Source organism: Coturnix japonica, chromosome 15 (genome assembly GCF_054131305.1).
Source record: "Coturnix japonica strain WE chromosome 15, WE-NBRP24, whole genome shotgun sequence".
NCBI classification, from domain to species: domain Eukaryota; kingdom Metazoa; phylum Chordata; class Aves; order Galliformes; family Phasianidae; genus Coturnix; species Coturnix japonica.
Window position 1 is genome coordinate 14,780,264 of NC_140677.1, and position 23,360 is coordinate 14,803,623.

Below are 23,360 nucleotides of genomic sequence, written 5' to 3' on the forward strand. Positions count from 1 at the left end.
CTCCACCCTCCTGAATCTGAAGCTGCAATACTGAAGTGACCAGCAAATCCATAAAATTTTGTCTTTAATCGATATGGACAATCAGGAAGCTGACGCAGAGTAGAAGATAAATAGAACGTTTTGCTTTCTTTTCACTTATAACATAAAGAAAAAAAAAATACAGAAAGAAGCTTAAGGTATATTTGACATTTTTGCAAATAAAAACCTTTTGTTGTTAATTGATGGCTTAATAGCACTGCAATATCAACAAGGCAAGGTTTCATTCCTGCCCCAAGTCATTTTGGGTCCACATTGGAACAGTTGAGATAGATTCTGCTCTAAAAAATGCGGCACCGCTCTGAACAAAACAAAAATGCATTTTGTGTGATTTGAAGCTACATCCCTAAGTCCTAGATTCTTTAATGACAGGAGAGCAGAATCTCAGACTAAGCTTTCAGTAGCTAAATATCTTTGAGAGATGCAAAACCTTTTCTTATATTCTCCATACTCTCATGGTAGTAAGTCTACAGTGCTGTAATGGGATCATATTTATACTTGGCAAGGTACCATTAGGGTACCACAAGGTAGGCTGGTTCCTACCTTATGAAAGGACTTTTAAAAAATTAAAAAAAACATCACAAAACATTTTTTTTACACTAAGTTTACTAAAACATATCCATACACCAGCACCTACATTACTCATAACTGAAAGCCGACTGTTGCTTTGTATCATTAATTAAAGCCTGTCACCTGTCACTATTATCAAACAGAAAGACAAGACACCATCTGGAGAATATCCACTTTTCAAGGAGAGAGCAGGACAATTCAGATCCAGAGACTAATGCTGCCACCTAAAAACTATAGTCTGTATCTGGGACATTTTCCCCCTCAAAGTCAATAACACAGAACTAGTGCTTGCCAGCTTGGCTTGAAAGACCCATCAGTGACACACTTGATGCAGTACTTAACTAGGGTAATTAAGCTGATCAGAAGTCCAGACCAACAAGAAGTAGCAAATTTGCATGTTCCAGACAAAACTATGCCATCTGGATAAGTTTCTTTTTTGCGAAGACCAGGCAAATGGGTCTCGTAATGCAGCCATTAGAGGAACGCTGTCAGTAAGCCAAACCTTGCCAAAGAGAGTTAAATTTTCCAGCTTCAACCCACTGTCCACTTACGTTGTAAAAGGAAAGCTGTTCATGCAAAGGCATATATTTGTTTAGTATCAGGAAGTACAATACATGATTTTTCTTTATATCCGGGAGTCTAACAATTTTTCAGCATAAAGTCCAGCCTAGACTGTCAGAAGGCAAACACCTGCTTGAGGAGGCGAAGGAGTGGGTTATCGCTTATACTTTCACCAGCTCTTTTTATAATAAGCCACCTGAACGAAGTATTATTCATAGGAGATATGATTTTGCTTATTTTTGCCTGCAGATTAAGTTAAACTTGACCTTTCCCAAAGGTACATCTACTATCAGGAAAAAGTTTAAAAAAGGAAGAAAAAATGTTTTCATATCAGCTACTTGCACATGTGGCTGCTTCTGTTCTCCAAACGGATGAGTCCTGGAGCCTGCACCAGTCTGCAAGGTTGCTAGATTTATTTATTTCTCACTGACCTGAACAATAACAGATCAAGAAACATCTCTCCAGACCCACACCTGGTGGTTTGAACACTTGTACTGATTCCACCTTAATCCCATCTGACAGGAAAGATAAAAATCAGTTCTATGTATTTAATTATTCCAGACAAAAATCTTATTTGCTGCAGCAAATAATTCAGTGTGATTTTTTTCCTGTAGGAAATTTCTTTCTTCCCATTCCCTCCTCAGACTTTTACAGCCAAACAATCTCAGCACTTGCCACGGGTGTATAAATCTAATTTGCTAATTCAACCATCATTTGCAAACTAATGACTCTAAGCACGTATAAGAACTACATTAAGATACCCAGAACACAAGCCAGGTTGATGAATACTTTCTCAGAGAGGAAATAAAATCACCTTTCAACTCTAGAAAAATAAAACTTGTGTATACTTTTGATTAAAGAATTTAGTCCTTGTCCGGATAATAATTCAGTTATTGATACAATTAACTGCAAATCAAACAGAGCTCAAACTTCCTCCCTAGCTGGATAGCTCCAAGAACTCCAGCTATAACCAAAATGTTGGTTAAGTCAGCAATAGCTGTCTCAGCCCATCCTGTACAACAGGAATTGCCAGAAGCCACCTACTCCTCAGTCAGTGACATCCATTTCAGCCGCTCTCAAAAATTAATATTTTTCTGCTTATCTGAAATTTCTGAACCATATGAATTCTAACCCAGGTGAAAGAGCACACCTGGATGGGATTAGTAGAGTGAGAAGAACCAAACCATACAAGCAAAAAAAACAAAACAGCTCCCAAACCAGCAAACCAAATAAGAAAACCAATGGTGTAATGTGAGCCACCAGCTGCAGCAGCAGCCATGGAATACTCGATTCTGCATTCAAACACCAATTTTGGTCCAACCCACAAGCATAACAACTCCTAAAACAATCAGGAATTCAGTTTTAGGTGTGATCTTAAAGCACACCTGGAAATCCAAGTCTTAATCACCTGTATAGCATGCCTGTCACTCTGCTCTGAGCTGGCTGAGAGGACCCTCACTGGAAGAAGTTGTACATATATACACTATCGGACACATTTCTGGCATTCACGTGTTAATGAATGACCCCTATTTTCAGCACATTCAAATTAGATTATTGTGCCAGAATTTCCTCAAATGGTGATCTGAAAGAAGTGTCCTTAGGCAATCACAGATGCATAATACTGTCTCTTAATTTATTTGGGAAAATAGCCTGAAAATTGGGATAGTTATATTTTCTTGCCAACCAAGTACTCTCAGCTGCTTATGGATAATAGATGAGCAAAGTTATTTATCAGCAGGCTTCCAGACTCCTGAAGTTATTTTGGCTGGATCCATTCCACTGCTGCCATACACTAGCATATGTTCTATTCCACTCTCCTTTTCAAAGATTTCACTTAATCCTCCTCAAGATCAATGCATTCCACTTCACTTATCAGCACTGTCCAGACAATCTTTCAAAGCAGAAGCAGATTTCTAGGTAAAATGTGCAACAGATCTTAGCAAAGCACGTATTTGCTCACTGGATCAACCTATGGAAATACTGGTCCTGCACAATAACTCAAGAGTTCTCTTACCAAGAGCAACTCCTTATTATAACATTGAATGTAACAGATTTAAACACAAAAAATCAATATACAGTCATTTTTCTATTTTACAGTGATATGTAAAGAAATAAGACGGCCACAATCATCCAAAAGAATCACAGAGTCATCACAGATGAGGTTGAAAGGGACCTTCGGCGACCATGAGGTCCAACCTCCCTGCACATGCAAGATCACCCAGAGCTGCTTGCCAAGGCCACCAGGAACTGATCATAACAAAGGATAAACAAACTGATCATAACCAGGTACATTTCCTAAAACTTGAGGATCAGATGTTCGACTGGCTAGAAACATTTCAGAGTGCAACCTCTTTGTATACAGAGGTCAGTCAGCAGGTAAAGGAGTAGAGTAAGTTTTCAAAGTTCACTAACTATGAACTCCAGAGAAATGAGTTTATAAAACACCTGTCTTTTGCCACTCACAATGAGAGCACAATTTGCAGTACCCAAAAGAGTTGGCTAACAGATTTCCATTTATTTGAAGGAACACTAAGTAATAATTGGGTATCCAGAATTCTGCACATAAAATATGATGCCTGACACCCGTGGGGTATTTTTTTTACCTTGGCTGGGCATCTGCCTCATAAACCCAACACACTCTCCAAGGATTTCCCTCCTCGCATGTAGAGTTTGATCACAAGAATGGCAGGGTAGGAGTAACCCAAAATCTGAATGAGACCCTGTGTGATAAAACTAGCTCATTCCAGATCTGGGTACAGGTGTAAAATGCAAAAGAAAAGACTTGGCTTTTGTTTCAACTGTTAAAATCATAACTTCTGCTTGAGAGCAGACTGAAGCCAGGATGGCACCATTTCAGATTACTTTATTATGTTTATGCACAGATGAGAGGAATTCAGGGTGCTAGTGGTAATTCCATGCATCACATAATTTAGCACAAACTATAGAACACGTCAACACTAAATGATTCAGTCCAGCACCAAGACAGTTAAAATGGCTCTGAAAAAGCTATCTCACTGCTGGATGCAGCCCATTCAAGTAAGCTCATCAGCTAACCCACTGTAGCATGTCTAGTACCCAAGCTCATCTGCTGAGTTAGCTGTATTTGCTCAACTACATTGGCACTGGTAATTTCAATGTCATTTGCTGTATGCAGCTTCTGTTGCCCTCAATTAGTCTTTGCCAGTTTGTCATCATGGTGTTACAGTTTAGCATACTTCAGCAACACAAATGGCACGCTGCTGAAAAAGAATACAGTGCACTACATTAATATACTCATCCAAAAAGAAAATTAAACTTCCTAACCTGTGCTCTTCAAGTAAAGGGAGACCATATGACCTTTGCTCAGCAAGATCTGGCATTGCTTCTTATGGCATTATTGTGCCAACTTCAAACACCTTCTCTGTGTTCACCCTCCCTCCCCCCGATTTTTGCATTTCCATTTTCACTAGCTCCAGCCCTACAGAGAAATGACTGCTGAAGTAGTGAGGCAGAAATAGGGAAGGAAATAAAGGGTTTTCTCTGGCAAAAGGGCTACGAAGGTGATCAAGCAGCTGGAGTGCCTCTCTTGTGAAGAAAGGCTCTCCAACCATTTTATGATTCTGTGAAAATCAAAGCTGAGAACTCCTATTATAGCTCCAGAAACTATCCTGCTTTTATTATTTTAAATCTTTTAAGTCCATCGTGTACTCTCTCCTAACTCACATACTTGACATTTCTCTGAATTTACTTTTTCCCCCAAAATACCGTGCCTTTCTAAGCTGCCTTGAGAGGATGTACATTTGAGATGGTGAGAGACAAAAGCATGAAGAATATTTTTCTTCTCCCTTCTGTCCATTACGTCATATAGGAATGACACATTATGCATGCTACTTGTTGTAATGTATAGTTTTGACTTAGCTTTTTCTCTCTACTATGTAAGCCTAAAAAGGACTCTAAATGTTTTCCTCCACTTCAGCTGATGGTTCTTGTTGTCCCATAGCCCACTGTCTCCAAAATTTATCCAGTCTCATCCACTGTAGTTAGTCTGATCCACTTGATTGAAAAGATTTACCAAGGCCCAAAAGTAGGAACTCTTTGTTAGTATCTGATAAAGAGCGGACAGCCATGACAAAGAAACTTGGTTCCCCTATTGAATTTGAAAACTAAACTAGCAATGCTGAAAAGCTAAGTAAGTATTCTGCTAAGAATGGCTTCGTATTTATCCAACAATTGCATTAACTCTATGTCATAAAACTGGATGTACTACTGTAATTATATACATACAAAACACTACTTAAAAATCTGCAATGAATGTGTTCATTTTATTCTTCATTGCCTCACCTTTTCAGATTATTTCCTTTTAAAAGCAACATCAAGTATTATGTTCAGACTACGAGAAGTGAGGAAGAAGGCAAAATGCCTCTAAAACCCAGATATCCTAAATATCCCTCATAAAACAGCACTTTCAGATCCCACCAAGCTGAGAGCAACTTAATTCTTGCAATTGCAGTTCCAGCCACTGCAAGTCATTCACAGTCCTCCCATGAAAGCATTAAAAGTTAAGACTTAATTAGCATCCCTGATTAAATAGCAATTCATACAGCCATTGTATCTTCCATCTAGGGAGTGCAGCTCTCAGAAGCAGCAACAAAAGGGGGATTGAAACAAAGCAAAAACATATCCTCTCCCCTAAATTCCCCCAAAATTACATCTGCTGTCCCTTGGGAATCCTGAGCTGATAGAGAAAATGCAAGTAAGGGCAATACTATGAGGTCAAGCATCTACTAAGTTTGCAGAGGACAACCGTGGCAGCAGAGTTCACTTCATGTTGTAATAGGAAAGAGCTTGTGTTTTGTGGTGCAGGAAATCCTTCAACTTCTGGATTTCCAGCTCCTGCATATTCTCATTCTGGTATTGGTTCTGTTTAAAAAGTTTCCAGCTTCCCTCTCCTGGCTGGATGTGGGACAATCTCCAAATGAAAAGGAGCAGTGTCAGAACACACGCAGCAGATAGCAAATAAAAAACAACAACCCATCTCCATACTGCTCACACACTGGCTGCGTTCTCTCTGACTGGAAGGACCACCTCAGCCCTTTGTGAAGCCTGAGAAAATGCCTGCTTTCAGTTGCCATGTCAAGAGGGAACATTTTCCAAGAAGCAGTGAGAAAACACCACCACCAAAAGAAGACTGCAGAAAGGGAAAAAGTCACTTAGGTGTTCATGTTCAGTAACAATGAAAGAAAAAGATTTTAAAAGCATTGGAAGCACACGTGCAAGGGTTACCAGGATGGTTCTTCTACTGTAGTGTAGGTCAGAATTTCTCAAATCCTGCAGACAAATGACTTTGGCTTTCAATGATACGTCACAGAATCAAGAGAAGATTTATGAAGAGGTTCCAGGCTACTGTCCTAGCAACACTAGGGAATCACATTATCATTTTGGAAGCATCTCAGATAGCAGAGAACTACACTGCATCATTATGTCTTCACTCATCCACAACAGAAGCCTTAGATAAGGGAAATAAGCCTGTGATGAGGATAAACACACTATCATATGATAAGATTCCAGGAGCTTATCTCAACAGCCAGAACAATGACTGACAGGATATATGAAAAGAACGAGTTTCTGTATTTACTGTCTGAAATAACATTTGGATGGCGTTTATTTCTTGTGTGCTCTCCAGGATTTTCCAAGTTCTGTTCCTCTGACCTTCAGACAAGCAGAGAAACATATCAAAATCTGAATGAATATTAAGATTTGAGCATTTCTGAATGAATACTAAGTTTTGAGCATTTCTTACCTTCTGGTAAAAGAAACAAACAAATAAACCTTATTCTTCATTACATTTTTTGGAAAACATCTGTCCATTGCAGCATAGCCCAACAGTCCATCCATTACACACTATGCTCAATCCTCTGCTGCTTCTAGCATTTCTTGTTCCTGCCTCTCAACTTTTTCAAGTATTTTTTTCTTTAGAGACCTTAGATACATTCCTCTAGAACTGCCTTAAAAATAAAGTCAAGACTCAAAGTATTTCTTGCTTCATGATGCTCAAAAGCTTCTTTGTCTGTTATTTCTTCTAGCTTAGGCAATGTTCTATCCAAGAAATTGAAAAACCAAGAGTTTTAGAAGAAAACCTTAACAGAGCCAAACAACACAAAGCTATAAAATATGGAGTACCATTGGGCACGCAAATTAATTTACAGATGAGTCCAAAGCAGTTTCACTTATTTGCAGTGTAATACATGGCTGCTCAGTTGAAGAAATAAACTTGGAACAACAGGCAGTGCTAATTACCTATATCCTCCTGTAACCAACACTTGTCCTTTTCAGACTATTTATCTAAATTGCTTGGTGGCTCAGCTGTCTCTCTCCCTTCTCCTGAGAAATACTATCACATGAAGTATGGCACGCAGAAGCGATTTACACTGCAGGCAAATTATTTCTGCAGCAGTGTTCCTCATAATGTGCTCATAGTTGCACATTATGCATCCCATTGAAAAGGTAAGCGTCAAAATTTGTGACTGTTATAGGAGTCTTCCTTGACACTTTTAGAGAAATATAACCAGAATCATGGCAAAGTTTCAGCTTTGGTAATTGCATTCTGTGCATCTGTAGTTCTTTTCTAACAGCTGATGAATTCTACCTTATATGTGACTGAGGCCATCAAAAAAAAATTAAAAATTATCTGACACGCATGAGAACTGATACAAAAATACCACTAAGTGACATAAACAGCCTTCTATGCTTGGGACAATTTAATACAGAGTACAGTGTGCTATGAGAAGCACTCCTTTAAACAAAGGAAAACAATACCTGCATCATTATGAGGTACTGCCTTCATTGTATGCCAATAGAATGTGTTTGCTCAGTTTATCAACTTTCAAAAAAGCCCCAAACATGACATTAGCAGCAGCAACTCTGCAAGCTGAGACCTGAACAACTCATCACTTGCTCAAGGCTGCAGGGTGAGCGCTTGTCATAGTGTCAGGAATTGAAAGGCTGGCAATTTGCTGCAGACTTGAGTGCTGGATGTACTACAGCCATCATCTCAAGTTTTTCTTATTTTCAGAAAACAATTTTCTAGGTCATTTAGTTGGAATTGTCATCACTCAAACATGAAGCAAATAACACTGCTCTAAGAGCATCACTTCTACTTCTATTAAACATAGATGGTAGTAATGGCAAATAAAACACTATTTTTACATCACATCATAAAACGTGTAAGATTTACTTTAAACCATTGAGATTCAATCACATGTTGGAAATTAAATTAATGCTGAAGAAGTTTAACATAACTGAATTGGGGTATTTCAAGGTAAAGTTGCTCTGGCCAGTAGGACTGAGGTTCAGGAGGTGCGCTTATCCCTGTTCTGTGTTCCTTAACACAAGTTCTAGATGTCCATGTTACTCAGCCTAATTTCCTTTTTGCTCTTGTCTGTTTGAACAAAGCAAACAAAAAGCTGAGTATTTAAACTGCTAAAAAGCCAAGAGTGGTCCTTTTGGGGAATGCAGTGTTAACCTGGGAAGGGTAAGCATTCAAAAATACACATAACTGTCCCAAAACCAATACCGACCTATATAATATAATAGGTTTTGTTTACTGAGGCATGAATTTAAGTTCTGATTTAAGTGAATAGGCTCAGAGCCAAAGCTATCAATGGAATTATATCTGCTTATGCTGCTGGGAAGTTCTGCTCTTTGCACAGCAATCAGTGAGTTGTAAAATGAGGACTTAATGTTACTTGCTTGGACTCATTTCAAAAGCAATTGCTGCACCTGTTCGTACCAAAGCACACACACAACAATTTCCCTTATTTTTCCCAGTAACCAGCACAATAAAACCTGGATTTAAATAATAAAGCTTTGATTTACATTCCTTATCATTTCTTTATTCTTTAATAATCCCTTGCTTTCCAAAAGGCATCATTTTCCTAAAGTGAAATACAAAAAATAAAAGATCTGTTTCTGCTTCATAGACAACAGCTGATTCCTTGCATCTTCTCTCCAGAAAAATAGAAACCTTTCTGGGTTGCACAGTACTGAATATGAGCAACACATCCAAACTCATCTGAAGCATTATGTTCCAGCAGATACCCAGGAAGCAAGGTCTCCCAAAGAATAATGCATAGTAGTTACGCTCAAGCAGTCCCAATTGAGTACATAATTAAAATAAGAGTGGCAGAACAAACCAGATTTACTCGCAGGCAAATATTGGTTCTTATCTGCATAGCACAGATACAGTCTCCTTTCCTTCTTCAGTTTAGCTCTAAACTAATCTAACTAATCTAAGTCAGCTGGAATGGACGTGATCCAAATACACTTGCAAATTGAAGGCTTAGTTCTATTAAGTGGTGACTACTCTCAGCACTCACTGATGCGATCACATCACATTACTGTGGAGAAAAAGAACAGTTTAAGAAAGCCTACAGGAAGTGCCACAAAGTTCTTACAGTAAGGACAGAAATATTTATCTCTGCACAGTTAAAAAAAAAATTGCTTGCAATGACAAAATTGGAAGAAGCAGAGAAAGTGAACAACCCATGTAACGTACATAGAACTCCTTCATTTGTTCAAATCTTTCTAAAAGTCATTTAAACATAGATATAACCATACTCCCAGTGCACATGAATGGGCCAGATTGCTGCCACAAGTCCTTCCCAATCTAAATTTTATTTGACTGTGTTCCATGAGGTCCCATGTTCCCCCCCACATCTCTGAAGGTGGCACAATGCTTGGAGATACTACAGAAGGAGGAAACGTGAAACCCAAGCATGGCAGCTTCTTTTGCTTGATCCTTCAGGTGTCCTTGCAGTCTTGCTAAGTAATTTTAACAGGTTTAGATTTACTCAAGGAAAATGTACCTTGCACCATCAAAAGCCTACTCTGCCCTTAATATCTTTAATATATGAGAAATGAACAATTACAGTATTGCCACATATTGTTTTAAAAATAACATCCCTCATTCATTCGTGACTTTCATGAAGGCAATACCAAAGAGGTATATGCCATTAAGAGAATAACCAAAAGAGCACCACTGGATTACATTAAATAATGGCTGATTTTTCTTTAATAAAGAAACCAAAATAGATATGCACAGATCTCAGTGGGATTATGGTATCTATCTTCCTTCTAAGGAAAAATAGTACCTTGAATGATTTACATCTCCTTTGGTTCTGACAGACTAGATTTAATTATGTTTTGGTCTAATGGCTGGCACAGATTAGGAAAAGAAAGATGCAGAGCAGGGTGGGAAAGGGATTATGCCTGCCAATCATATCCACAAATAGCACTACACTTCTTAAGATCTACTGGACCAAATCTTGCAGCCTTCTATTAGCAATTCCCCTTAACTGAGAATGTTCCACACAAGACAGCATTCCATACCTCACATAATTCAGCTGCTGAATACAAACTACCATTTCTAACTCTTGCAGTGATTTTTATTATGCATAACACACTCCAGTGCATACAACAGCTCTTTTTAGGGCTTATCACTGACAGATGACAAAGTGTCAACTTTAAGCTACCCTTGAAGATTCCCTGTAAAGATGCCAATCTAAGATTCCACAAGCAAAGGCATGTTCGTGTTCTATTACATGTCAGCAGCTATAAACAACTGCCTGAAGGATGTTCCCCACCACCCCCTCCTGTAAACAAAGCAAGCTCTTTATTTCTGTAGTAGTAGATCTTTCACAAAAACTGTGAACGCTGACTGTTAGACAGCAGCGATAACTCAAGCTCCTGCTAAATAAAGTTCCCTAGAAATAAACTGCGATGTTGAAGACATTTGTTTTCAAGACAGTTCAGACATCCTCAAACACAAATCATTCAGAATATTCCTGTTATGTATTTTTCAGATTCCTCTACATGTCCAACCACTGATAGTTTCACCTCTGATTTTAAAGAAGCTGCCACCATCGTTCAAATGAATCACAGAGCCTTGTTCTAAACTGAATGCAAGTTCTTTTATTTTGCCATTTGAGAAGTGACAAAGATTTGTGGCAGCAACAGCAGTACAATGTAACAGGGAGTGAATTAGTCTTATGAAAAAATAATTATAATGGGAAGCAGCATTCTTTCGTAATAGCCACCTTCCCCCAGACAGAGCAATGCTCCTGGTGAAATAAGGAACATCCCCTTAGAAAGCCACGGCAGCACAGCTGTTACTGAGTCACTATTTTGTGCTCCCCATAACCATGTCTGAATGCACAGAACTCTGACAGTAACTACTCTTAAGTGTACTGAGGCCAGAAGAGTTACAGCTTTCTGCAAAGGTCCCTGGGCTTTTCCTTTAACAACATTACCAGACCCCAGCTAAACCCTGGAAAAGCACTCATTTCTACTGGCTACGAGTAAACCCTCCATCCTAAAGATAGAAAAGTCATGAAGAAACACTGCTGGACAACTGACATCTTGTTCAACCAAACACTTCAGAAATACAAACACTTCTCACAAATCCTGCAAATGCCTTCCTGCTCTCCTCCAATTATTCACTGTAGCCCAGTAGAATAAAACCACAGGTTAATGTAGCAAATCAGCAGATAGACTCACATAACGCTTTGCATAGAAATCAACTCAGCGTAACAAGTGATAACATAAGTACAGCAGAATGCAAGGTACCCACATAAATCTTATACTGCCATCCCTGTTGAAGTGCATGAAGGCAACACTGATGAAAACATCCATAGACAGCAATGTATTTTGCTCTCAGACACAAGATAGGCTGACATACAAGAGTGTAATGATCTCTTCTGTTGCGCAGTATCAAGCAACAACTCCATTTCTTTCTGATATTTGTCTTTCGTGTGGTGGGTTGTTATTTTTCTATTTTTAATTATCCTTTTGTTGTTTGTTTTAATGGCTGCAGCATTCATCAACTCAGATTTTATTTCTTTTTTTCTGGCTTATGCTCCTAATCCAGAAACAAGCAAAAAAAACCAGCAACAAATGTGACATGCTGCACTTCAGGGCAGCTACCTGCTGCTACTCAAAGCTCTCCAGTTTCAAGCTCTTGTCTCAGAGCTAACCTCTTCAAGGAGAGCAGCGTCAGACTCCTCACCTGCTGGGAAAGGCTTGATCTGTTACAGCAGACTGCCTTTTTACTATACTGTCAAAGAGTGGGAGACCGAGTAGAACAAAACAGTAGATGAAAGATGAAAAGTGCCCAGTTATATTCCTTGGCTGTTCCTTAAAGCCAAAAGGTCCAAAAAAGAGCAATCTCTCTTGCAGCAGCAAGCAGCAACCACTCCAGCATCAATCTGCATTGCTTCCTCCCATGCGACCCAAAGGCCCCACAAGCAGCAAGGCAAGCACGGAGCTGGGCCTTGATAGTTTCAATCAGTTTTTCCAAAGAGGACACGAGAGGGTAGGTAACGTTACCCTCATCGGGGCCATTCCTTTGTAGTGTCATTAATTATATGTCATTCTACCCAGAAGGGAAGTACAACAGATACATCAACATGCATACCCCTGTCACCCACGGGAATAAAACTGCCCATAAATCTCCTGCATATTTCTTTTTTTGCCATACTGTGTTTTCAGTGTTACCCACTACTGGTGCAATTTCTGTTTGAATGGAGTGAGGGAACAGCTAATCTTGACTGCAATATGGAAACGTGATTAAACCCCATCATACACTGTGTCAAAAATAAGCTGCAATAGCTTTTCAGGGAGCCTTAATACAATACGCTTCAGGGCAACATCTTTATTACCTATAAAGAAGGAATATTATTCTCCCTACCTCACCTCCACTATAATGGAAACCACAGTACATCCATAAATGGATTTGCAGCCACAGTACACGTGGCTTTTCACTAGCCCATATGAGTATTTACATACTTAGCTGCCATATTTTAGGCATCTCACTTTTCTTTAACCACTGGAAGCAAAGCACCATATAAGCAGCTCTGCCCTTGCAATGCATTTCTGTTGCATATCTTTTTCCCCCGAAGCGTCAAAAATAGCAGTAAAGGAAAACATAATGGTCTCATGAAATGAAACCAATCATACAGGATTCACTCAGACAGCATTTGTCCCTCAGAAAGAAAAAAGCTTTTGTGCTACCCAAAAGACAAGGCAGCAAGTCCTTCTATAAAGGACAAAGGAACAAATGAATGGGGTTGCCTTTCTAATAATGCCAGTGCTGGCACAGACGTGATCTGCAAACAGTTGTGTTAGAGAAGGGGGGGGGGCGAAAAAAAGACACTAAAATTTTTATCTTCCTGGAGTTTTTCATAGGCCCACCTGGGCCACGAACAAGCCTGCAGTTATCCACTAACAAACTGTTTTGGCTAAGATTTATACGCTCTTATATATTAAAAGAGTAATCATTAAGCAATTTTCATTTAACACTCCCACCTCCCCCAACACGTTTATCTTCATCAACTACCTATTTATTCTCATCCTGCCTGCTTCACCACAAAGATTGACAGAATTGAAATACAGTGACGAAGCTCATTTTTAATTTGGAAAAAGCATAGAGCTGTAATAAACATCACTAGCCACAGTTCGATTCCCTTTTGTAAGAGAAACTACATCAAGACAAACCACAATGTTTCTTGGCCTAATATGCTTTTTGACACTGCCCTTGAACAATTCTTTTTTATTTATATCAAATCAGATTCCCATTGAGACTGCACTGGCAGTAAGTCATCAGTCTGTAAATCTGTCAGGTCCCTCGGAGGCCCTTGGCAACTGCTCTTGTAAATGTAGCGCCTCCTTGGAAACTCTTCTTGTGTAAAATGAAAATCATCCTCAGAGGAAATTGATACACTTGGAGTAGCTGAATGCAAATATGGGAAAATTATCTTCCTTAAGCAGCCCCCTGAGCATAACTGCAAAGCAGAATCAATCTTCTTTTACATTCAGGCATGAAGATGAAATTCTGTCACGTGTGTCTATGCCTGATCAGGTATTACTGCTTCCTCTTGAAGGCTTAATGGCTGGTAGCAGCCCTCGAAGAGGGAGTTCTGGACTATAAACCCAAGACAGTCTCCATTTGCTCATATGTGTATAAAGAGCAGAACCCTGCCCCTGCTCCTTAGAGGCCCAGACACTGGGGATCAAACTACAGGCCAAACTACCGTTGTTCCATCAAAGACCCCAGTCCTCTTAAGGCACGGGCTTGGCTTGCTTTCCCATTCTTCAGAACTATTTATTCTCATTCCCTTCTAAATTACTCATGCTGATTATTGGGGCATTCACATATTCAATCCACCAACCATCTTGCATGCCAGAGATTTCTGTGTGTTTAGGTGGGTCAGAGAAGGGCAGCTGCATTTCTAAACAGACCTGCACCCATAGAATCCAAGTGCATTAATTTGTTGTAGTTCAAGCAAGTCACCTACTATTAAGTTAATGTAATGTTAGCATCAACTTAATATACTAGGCAATCAAGATGACTACAGCAGATCCTGTCTCTCATGTTTGTAGTGCAGCCTCCCAATGCTTTTACTCAGGGAGGAAAAAAAAAAAAATGTTGAAAAGATACCACACTATAACCTCAGCTCTTGCCTTCTTTAAAAGCAACACAGTCTTGAAACTGGGAATTTGTGTGACCAACACAATAGACTTACAGACACCAACACCATAAGACACCGCAAAGAAGCGGAAGGGTATTCACCAGTATTCTTGGTAGGCTGCATCAAAAGCAGCAGTCAGTAAGGCAAGATCTCGTCCCTCTGCACTGAAAGATCTCATCCAGTGTAATGCATCAAGATGTGGAGTCCTCAGTACAGGAGAGATATGGACCTGCTAAAGCACATCCAGAGGAGGACCACAAAAATGATTTAAGTGAAGGCAAATTACAAACTATCAAAATGCAGGACAGTCTCAGCATACTGGCGGGCTTCCTGGCCCTGTAGACAGCAACGCAGTGACACTGCACACAAGGTGCACGCATCTGCCTGGGGCCTTCTGGTGTCACTCCTCACTCAGGACACTCACCCTGAGAGCCTCATTTCCATGACTTGGTTAACTCCAGTTTAACACCACAGTTTTGACATCAACTTCATGACGAAAAGCTGTTGAAGCACTAAGTATCTGTGACCTTCTCTCCTCATGTAAAGAGTCAACTTTTTATTTCAAATAAGCAAAATCTCTCTGGATTCAATCTAGCTGCTAAGCTTCCCTCACTCGCTGGGTGGAACACAGTGCAAAGCAAAAAATGAAAAAGAAATCCAAGAAATCTTGCAATCAATATGCAGCACAGATCTCTGCACCACAGCAGTTACATTATCTTGTGTGGCACATGCACTGTTCCCATGGCGACCAGCATCCTTCATCCTGCTCCATTATTATGGCTATTTGAAGCTTTCAGAATCTCTGGTGTCCAAGCCATGGCTCAAAGCTACTTTGTGCTAATAAGCCTGAAGAACAGATACAAGAAGAAAAGCAGAAAATACAGCAAAGCCTATTTTGCTAATCTATAAGCAACATGGAAAGCAAGAAGTGGCATGGGAAATACAATTCAATCAGCTAAGGGGAAGCAACTCTTATATAACCGTATTCATTAAGTGAGGCAAACACAGTGCCAGTTCACTATAGCCTTTTAATTCCAAAAAAAAAGTCAGCTCAGTAACTCTGCTGATGAAGAATGGCTTTGGAGTAGGTCATCTTACTGTACATGTATTGCAATATTAATTACTTTGATACCATATGTATGTAGTTAAAATGATTGCATTTGTAACTACCTTAAGAAAAGTTTAAGAAAATAATTTGACTACCAGTTTTTATTACGTCCAAAATTAAAGTTCTAAGGAACTATCATCAAAATTTACAGTCTTCACATTACAATCTGTATTTAGTTGATATAAAACCATCCCTGGATACTTTCAGGAAGCTCTTTCAGTCAATATTAGCACTCCCTCCACCTTTTATTTTTTAAAAACAGTTGCTGCTGTGGAGTGTGGGGGGAATGTATGTAGGCATTTCCACATCAAAGCACTACAGCAACTTCATTATGCTCTGCACAGCTTAATACAAAGTTCCCATTGGTCACCAACCAGGGAATTTCAGGCAGAAGTAAATAACCTAGTTTATTAAAACGACCCTTGACGAATCTTCCATAAGTTGCTAGCAAGAGTCTGATCCCCCTGAAATACACATAGGTCAGTGCAAACAGAAATGCTTTGAAACTGGAGGGTTTCAGGGCTCCTAAGAAGAAACATTAAAGGCACATCATAAGCTTCCTTATGATTGACAGAAATCATCAGGCCACAGAACACAGTTTACACAGCTACACTTTAGCTTAACATTCTCAGAAAGGAAGATTTAAGTGTCTTGAACACAATCTGTCCTTAACTACACCAGCCACCTTTAGTGCCAGGTCTGGGACAACTGCTGCTTTTGAAGGCACACAAGGTCAGAAGCAAGATCAGACTCCAGAATGGACATCTCAGGGAGATGCACGATGCCAGCTGATACTGCTCCAACAACCCCTGTCTATACAGAAAACATCCACACTTTGAGATCAGCAAAGCCCAGTTTCACGAAGCCTCTTTCAGCAGAAGAAACAGCAGGTCTCAAGAAGCTCACTGCTGCTGGAAACTCCCCCTTCCCTTGCTGCCATACTCCAGCTTCCAAGTTAACATTGCATCCCAAGCAGAGAAGCACAAGAGAAGCCCAGCAGGTTTCTGTTCTTCTGGGCTGCAGGGCAGTGTCTCAGGAAGAACTGATGTCACTTTTAAGGGATTTTAAAGTATATGTGATGAGTATTTTAGATTCTACAAAAAACAAAACTTCCACCAGTATTAAACGAATATGCTGAACACTAAGGAAAGTTACTGAATGTTTATAGCTACCATTACAATAGGAGCACAGCACTGTTTGCCACCTGAAAGCCTCCTGAGCTGCACACACAGCTCATGCCCTCAACTAGTAATTCCTTCAGCTATCAGGTGCAACGAGAGAGATTCATGAGGAACGATATTCTTTCAGAATGTAAAAGCACAGTTGAGATTAATTTTAATTCCAGAGGTTAGGAAATGTAATTGAATAATTAAAGCATCTGTGTCACTGTCTATCCCTTCCTGCTACATGTAGCATTTACAGAAGGCAATAAAGATGCAGCACGTACCAAAAAAATCTCCACTATCAAGGCTCATCATCAGTGCAATGATAGGGATTTGTGCTAGTGTGGCTTATGAACTCATCTCCTTAGGCTTTCATTAGCCTTTAAAAACAATGGAGAAGGAAAGAAGAATACTAAACAGTGCCCCCTTGTTGCAACCACAACTGGAGGCCATGTTTATTCCTGTGATATTTGTTTTTAAAACAGCTGCCTCATTTCATCTCAGTTTCACTGAGAAAACAGTCATGCAGTGAGGAAACAGTTGTCGTAGCCTGAAATTAAGAGATGTGTTAAAGAGCAATATCACATAGACAGAGAATAATATTTTCTCTCCAAGCAGCATATCAATTGTCAGACCGAATCTCTGCTACACTGTGGTCAGGCAAAAAATAGCCCTGACCAACCAACCTCTCCCACACACACACACCACCTCCACAGGAAACCACTGATGCAAGAAGAAAGTGCATCCCCCTGAGCTACACCCCCACAGAACCCCCAGATTAAGCAATTCCAGGATTCAGCCTGATGAAGGGGTGCTGGCCGATAGGTGCCCTTGATCTTCAAGGGCAAATTGCAATTTACATTTTAGAAGCAAGGTGACTGCACAAACTGTGCAAACTTTGTCCCTCCTCTCCAACAACTGCACCGACACGATAAATATGCTGAGAGAACTTCCCTGAGATACACCTACTTGTTATTTATCTTCAGAGGGAGGAACAAACAGTAATTTCTGGCACAAGCAAAATTCAAGATCAGGCAGACAATTTACTGAAGAATTTTTAGCTTGTACAGAAAGGAACACATTGATCAGTAGCCAAAAAGGTACATTGAAAATTTTGAGATGTATTTATTGATTTGGTTTTCCCTTCCTGTTCTGGTAGATGTTGATCTTGTTGCACAGTTCTGTAAAGTTACAGAATGAACCTCAACATGTGCAGGCACTGCTTGGAAAGCAAATGAATACAGCTACCCTCAGAAGTGCTGATTTTACACTCTGAGCTTTTATTATAGGAGGGCTTGTGTTGGAAGGGACCTCAAAGACACCCAGGGCAGGGATAATTATTTTAATGTCTAATTAGCGATGTTATAATCCAGAAAAATGCTTCACGCAATGATGATTGTAAGACAGCACTTCAGACTAAAATCATCATTAATTTTGCTAACAATACATCACAACTCTTTAAATATAGAAATATGAAGATATTAATTATGATCCTCCAACTTCAAATAATCAATCATTCTGAAGTATTGCCTATTTTTGGACAATGTATTTTCAGAGCAATTAAAATCCAGATATGCTTAATTTAAAGCTGTCCATATCTAATATACAGTGCTAGCCACCAGAACATAAGGCTGATACCTGCTGTTTATTTTATTGCCTTTAGATTTTTGCAGGCAACAGCAGCCCATTGGAATTCCTACAGTGTAAGACAAACACAGGACTTCTGAGACACCAAAGCGATTACTCAAAGCAGTGCGGCAATTACAGCTTAAGTCAAAGGACTTGCACCTGTTATGCCCTGTGCATTCCCCATAGCATCTTTCGTAATGAAAAGCACTAATTAACTCAATACAATGCAGAATTACTGTTGAGAAAGTCGCATTTTCTGAATGTTTAAGTCCGATCAGAGAAGCGAAGTGGAAATACCAGAATTTAAATGCAAATGGTTTGCATTTGTTCCTGGAGTAAATCCAAAGCATGACCACCCATGCCAGCATTGTTTCAGCTTCAGTACTGCAACTGACAGCAACATTTAGTACTTGCTTTGCAGATTATATCAGCTCTGTTGTGGATGTGGTCATCATCTGCATCCACAAGCTTATGTATTGGTCAGATCTTGGACAATTAAAATAACTGCAAAATACATCCAAGGGAAAAGCCTAAGGGTTCCTTCCTGGAAACTAGCAATTTGTTTTCATGTTATACTATGTGTTTTTTCTTCTTCAAATTCCTTCAGAACTGAGAACACGTATACAAAGATGCTCTTTTGAAAACAGTTTTATTTCTTTTCATATCAGGGAGCAAATCCTGTTTGCATTCTTGAAACAGCACTTTCTATACAGCTGGCAGAAATCATTCACTGGTAAAGGAGATCCAGGTGTCGATGAATTTGCTCATCAGGACGCCTTTTAAATAAATAGAACAAAACACATTTCAAATATCCAACTGCTGGTTCTGCCCTTAGAGAAGGCTCACAATTAGCCTGAGGAGGTCGTGGATTTAATATGCGCATTACTGTCTTCTAAAACAGAAAACAAAAAAGGCAGTAATCCACTTGGTATTTCAGCCCATTCTCACACAGAGCTTATGACAAAAGCAGACATCAGGGCTGAAATACCGGCTATCCTTACACTGACAACCAAAGGACATTCTTCTTGAAGCAGAGGAGCAAGACATTGCACTACAGTCACTAGGAGTTCTGTTGTTTCATCGAGACAGACATCAAACACTTCACCTGTGATCTGAACACAGCTTAGAATAGACAGAAGTCTGAGGACTGAGTTTCCTATTGCTTTCTGTACAATAAAAGACATCGTCGCCTCATCCACTACTTGAAGAGCCACTACAGTGACTGACCTTGTCTTTTATAACGAGATCGGTCACGACAGTGAAAGCGTTTGCTGCCTTTCTCTATTTGGCCTCATCTGTGCTGTCATCGCCTGTTCAAAGAGGTCAGGACTGCAGCATCAACCTTCCAGTATAAGCATTCAGAAAGGCTTTGAGGTGCACAGTTTTCTGCATTTTATGTAACCAAATATGTCACCGCATTAAAAGCACAACCATGCAAATGTCACAGATGACCATCGAACGTGCAGTTGGAAGGCACAGATATGTCCTCAAGTCCAAATTCATTTTTCGTTTCCAACATTCAATGCAAGCTTGAGTTAAAAGAAATCACGGTAAGGAGAAAATCTTAAGATAACTTGAAAAGAAATTGTCACCATGGATTCTCTTCAGAGATAATATTTTTTTCCAAATCACTTGTTCATACTTGAGTCATCCCAGCAAGCATCTAAAGCTCATGGAAATTTGTCACTGCAGATAGGACGATGAGTGCAGAATTCTTACACATTATTTAGAAATTTCCTTTTGGCATCCGTAGCTTGGCTTGCACTTACGCATGACGAATAGAGGCAAAAATCTCTTCCCCCCAATACCTTCCTGCTTCACTTGTTCACGGTGCTCTGTTTAATTAGTACTCCCCCATACTTAGCAGTGCCATCAGTGCTGCGGTACTTCAGCAATAATAGAAGCTTCACATCAGCAATCAATACCTTCAGCAAATACATTAACCATCAATTTGCTTGCTAAGAAATTAGTGTTTACTTCCGCAGTATGCTTATTGTGACCCACAGCATTCAGGAAACAAATGAGATTAGTGCAGCCTCTGAATATAAGCAGCAGACTCGGTGTTTAACTTCACCCGAAACTATATGTTCAATAAGACAGACATGACAATTGTTTTACCCCTTTTCCACACACATCAAACACTGAGATTCACACAGCCCTATCTAGAATATTTCAAACTCACTGGGCACAAATAAGTCAATTACCACAATACGGCTACTTATCACAAACACAGCTGCCTAACACTTGGGCAGACCCAGGCTCACATGAACACATACATGATAAAGACAAACTGCAAAAACCCCTGATCAACACCAAATGACATAATTCATACCGTTAACCTCAGAAGACACACGGAACATCAGATTCTCACATATTAAACATACTGTAGAGATTTAGAACTCCATCACAAGGAGTCTTCTATGACAGCAATGTTTATACTATAACACCTCAAAACACGGCCATTTCATTGAACTCACCTTTGTACCCTCATAAGTGAGATTTATTTTAGCAACTGAAGGGAGATAACAGCTTATACTTTCCTGCTTCCCCCACCCCATCTAAAGCATCTATCTTTACATACATTCAGTAACTTGATTCTGAGAAGGGTTGAACTCCACATACCCAATTAAAGTCAATTTGAACGAGCCAAGCACCTGAAATTCAAATTCCTTTAGCACTTGCACATTAACTTAATAACTCCAGGTTTTCTACTGCTGTCCTTCATTTCTAGAGTTCCACATTGAAAGCATAAGCTGCCAAGTTCCTCAGATTTTGAAATGACCAGAATCAGCCACTGTCCCTTTAACGTTCAGTTCAGTCTCCAGAGCAATGTCTTTTTACTAGAGCTCAGTGTGATTCATTGGAATCTGCCAGGCAGGTCAGGAAATCCCCTGGAGCAGAGGAAGAATATTAAAGAGATGGGACATGTATATCAAATCTCATTACTGTTCTCTTATGAGAATCAATCAAGTGAAAGGACGTGGTGATGTCATTATGACATCATTTACTTTGGGATTAGAAATCATAGCTACTTAGCAACCCAAACTGGCCAATACAGGAGAAGAGGTCTAACGGAAGATGTTATCTTCTGACCCATTTACTCCAAGATAAATATTTGTCAGTTCTTGTTTGAAGACTTTAGGTGATGGTCAATAACTTAAGAATTCCATTGTTTCCAGTACAGAATGAGATATAAAACATTCTCCCTGTATATATATATATTTTAAATATATATATACACACATCCAAGCACATTATTTTCCCCTAAACAGCTGCTATGGATGCTTCCTGACAGCCATCATCTTCTGCACGAATTGAAGCCTTACAAAAGCACAAAGGAAAAGCTCGTGCTAAGCAGAGTTCGTTATTTTAAGACCTACTACAGTCCCCACCAGAAATTCAGACCTTTTAGTCCAGGGTACCTAATGCCATCACATTAGAAACCAGATTTTTTTCATTAAACTAAGCTAAAACCACCTCGATGAGCCCAGGAATCGCAGTGAGAAGTACAAACCAGAGAGACCCGGAGCAGAGAGAACGGAACGGGTCACGCTACTTCTGGGGCTATTTCTGGGACCTGAAAGGGGTTTGATGCCCGCAATCTATGCCTGACCCCATTTCCTTTAAAGTTCACTCGTCTCTGTTGAAAACACAGTCGAACCGAGTTCTAAAGCAACTGAGCAAAGATAATACGTGCACTGGAATTATAACTAGGTCCTCAAATCCATTTCCAACAAGCCAGAAACACAGTGGCAGACCGGCACTTCGTCTCTGCAAATCCAGGGCTGTGTTACAGACGGAGAGCATAGAAAAATTAAACATCAAACGAAAGAAACTCAAACACTCCACCTCCTAGAAATAACTTTTATTAGGATAAGGTCGAGGTCTCCGGTGAAACAAGGGCTCCTCATTCTGCGAGCAAAAGCGCTTTAGAGACCCCCGCGCTCGACACAGACCTCCGCTCTGCCTTTCCGACCGCGGAGACGGCGTGCACAATTGCAAGCTCGCGAATATCAAACCGTAACGACCTCGGCGCGTTCACAAAGGCACGAAGCACCCGAACGCCTCCAGCGCAGCGGCAACAGGCGGCGGAGCGCAGCGCTGCCCGCGGGATCAGCTTCCCACCCCGCGCTGCGCAGCGTTCCCCAGGGCGGCAGCAGTAGCAGCAATAGCAGCAGCAATAGCAACAACCTGCCCACCCTCCTGCAGCCCCCTCCTGCTTGCAACCTGCGCGGGGCTTCGCTGCATCCCACCGCCTCGCTCAGCGTGCGCCCGCGGACCGCGCGCGAGGATGGCTGTAAGTTGGCACGCAGCGCGCACACCCTACCTGCCGCGGAGGCGGAGGAAGAAGAAGATGAGAGTGAAGAGCTGCTGCTGCTGCCGCCGCTAACGCCGCCAATCGGCCCGAGCCACCGGCGCTGCCCACCCCGAGCGATAGTAATGTTCATTTAAAGCTCGGCGCCCGCCGCTCCGCCGCGCCCTCCCCGCGCAGCAGCGGGGCCGACCGCGCACCGCCCCTCCCCGCCCCCTGCCCGCCCCTGAGCAGCGATGTGGGGTCGGTGGCTGCGTCCCCTCACGGAGCGGGGGCGGCACCTCCGAGCAGGAGCTGCCAGGTGAGGCCGGAGGGGTCAGGTGGTCCCATCCTGAGTTACTATAAATTGAAATGCAAAGTTAGGAACTGCAGCCTGGGGGAAATGCTACACAAACGAACTGTCGTCTGACCCGTGTGTCAGTGCTGCACTTTTCTGCCTGGGAGGTTGTTTTCAACAGGGCTTAGACCTGTTTTGAAAG

General features: G+C 40.7%; 1 protein-coding gene across 2 annotated transcripts in view; it reads right to left on the reverse strand.

The window, feature by feature from the left end:
• Positions 1 to 23,015, reverse strand: part of SLC6A1 (solute carrier family 6 member 1) — a 43,939-nt gene extending 20,924 nt beyond the window's left edge. Inside the window, exon 1 of one of the 2 annotated variants that reach the window (XM_015874826.3) lies at positions 22,897 to 23,015. The gene's annotated coding sequence lies outside the window, so the exon portion shown is untranslated. Of the gene's footprint in view, positions 1 to 21,191; positions 21,407 to 22,896 lie in introns of those variants that run through there. The other variant, XM_085516978.1, reaches the window with a different exon arrangement.
• Between the last annotated feature and the right edge of the window lie 345 nt (positions 23,016 to 23,360).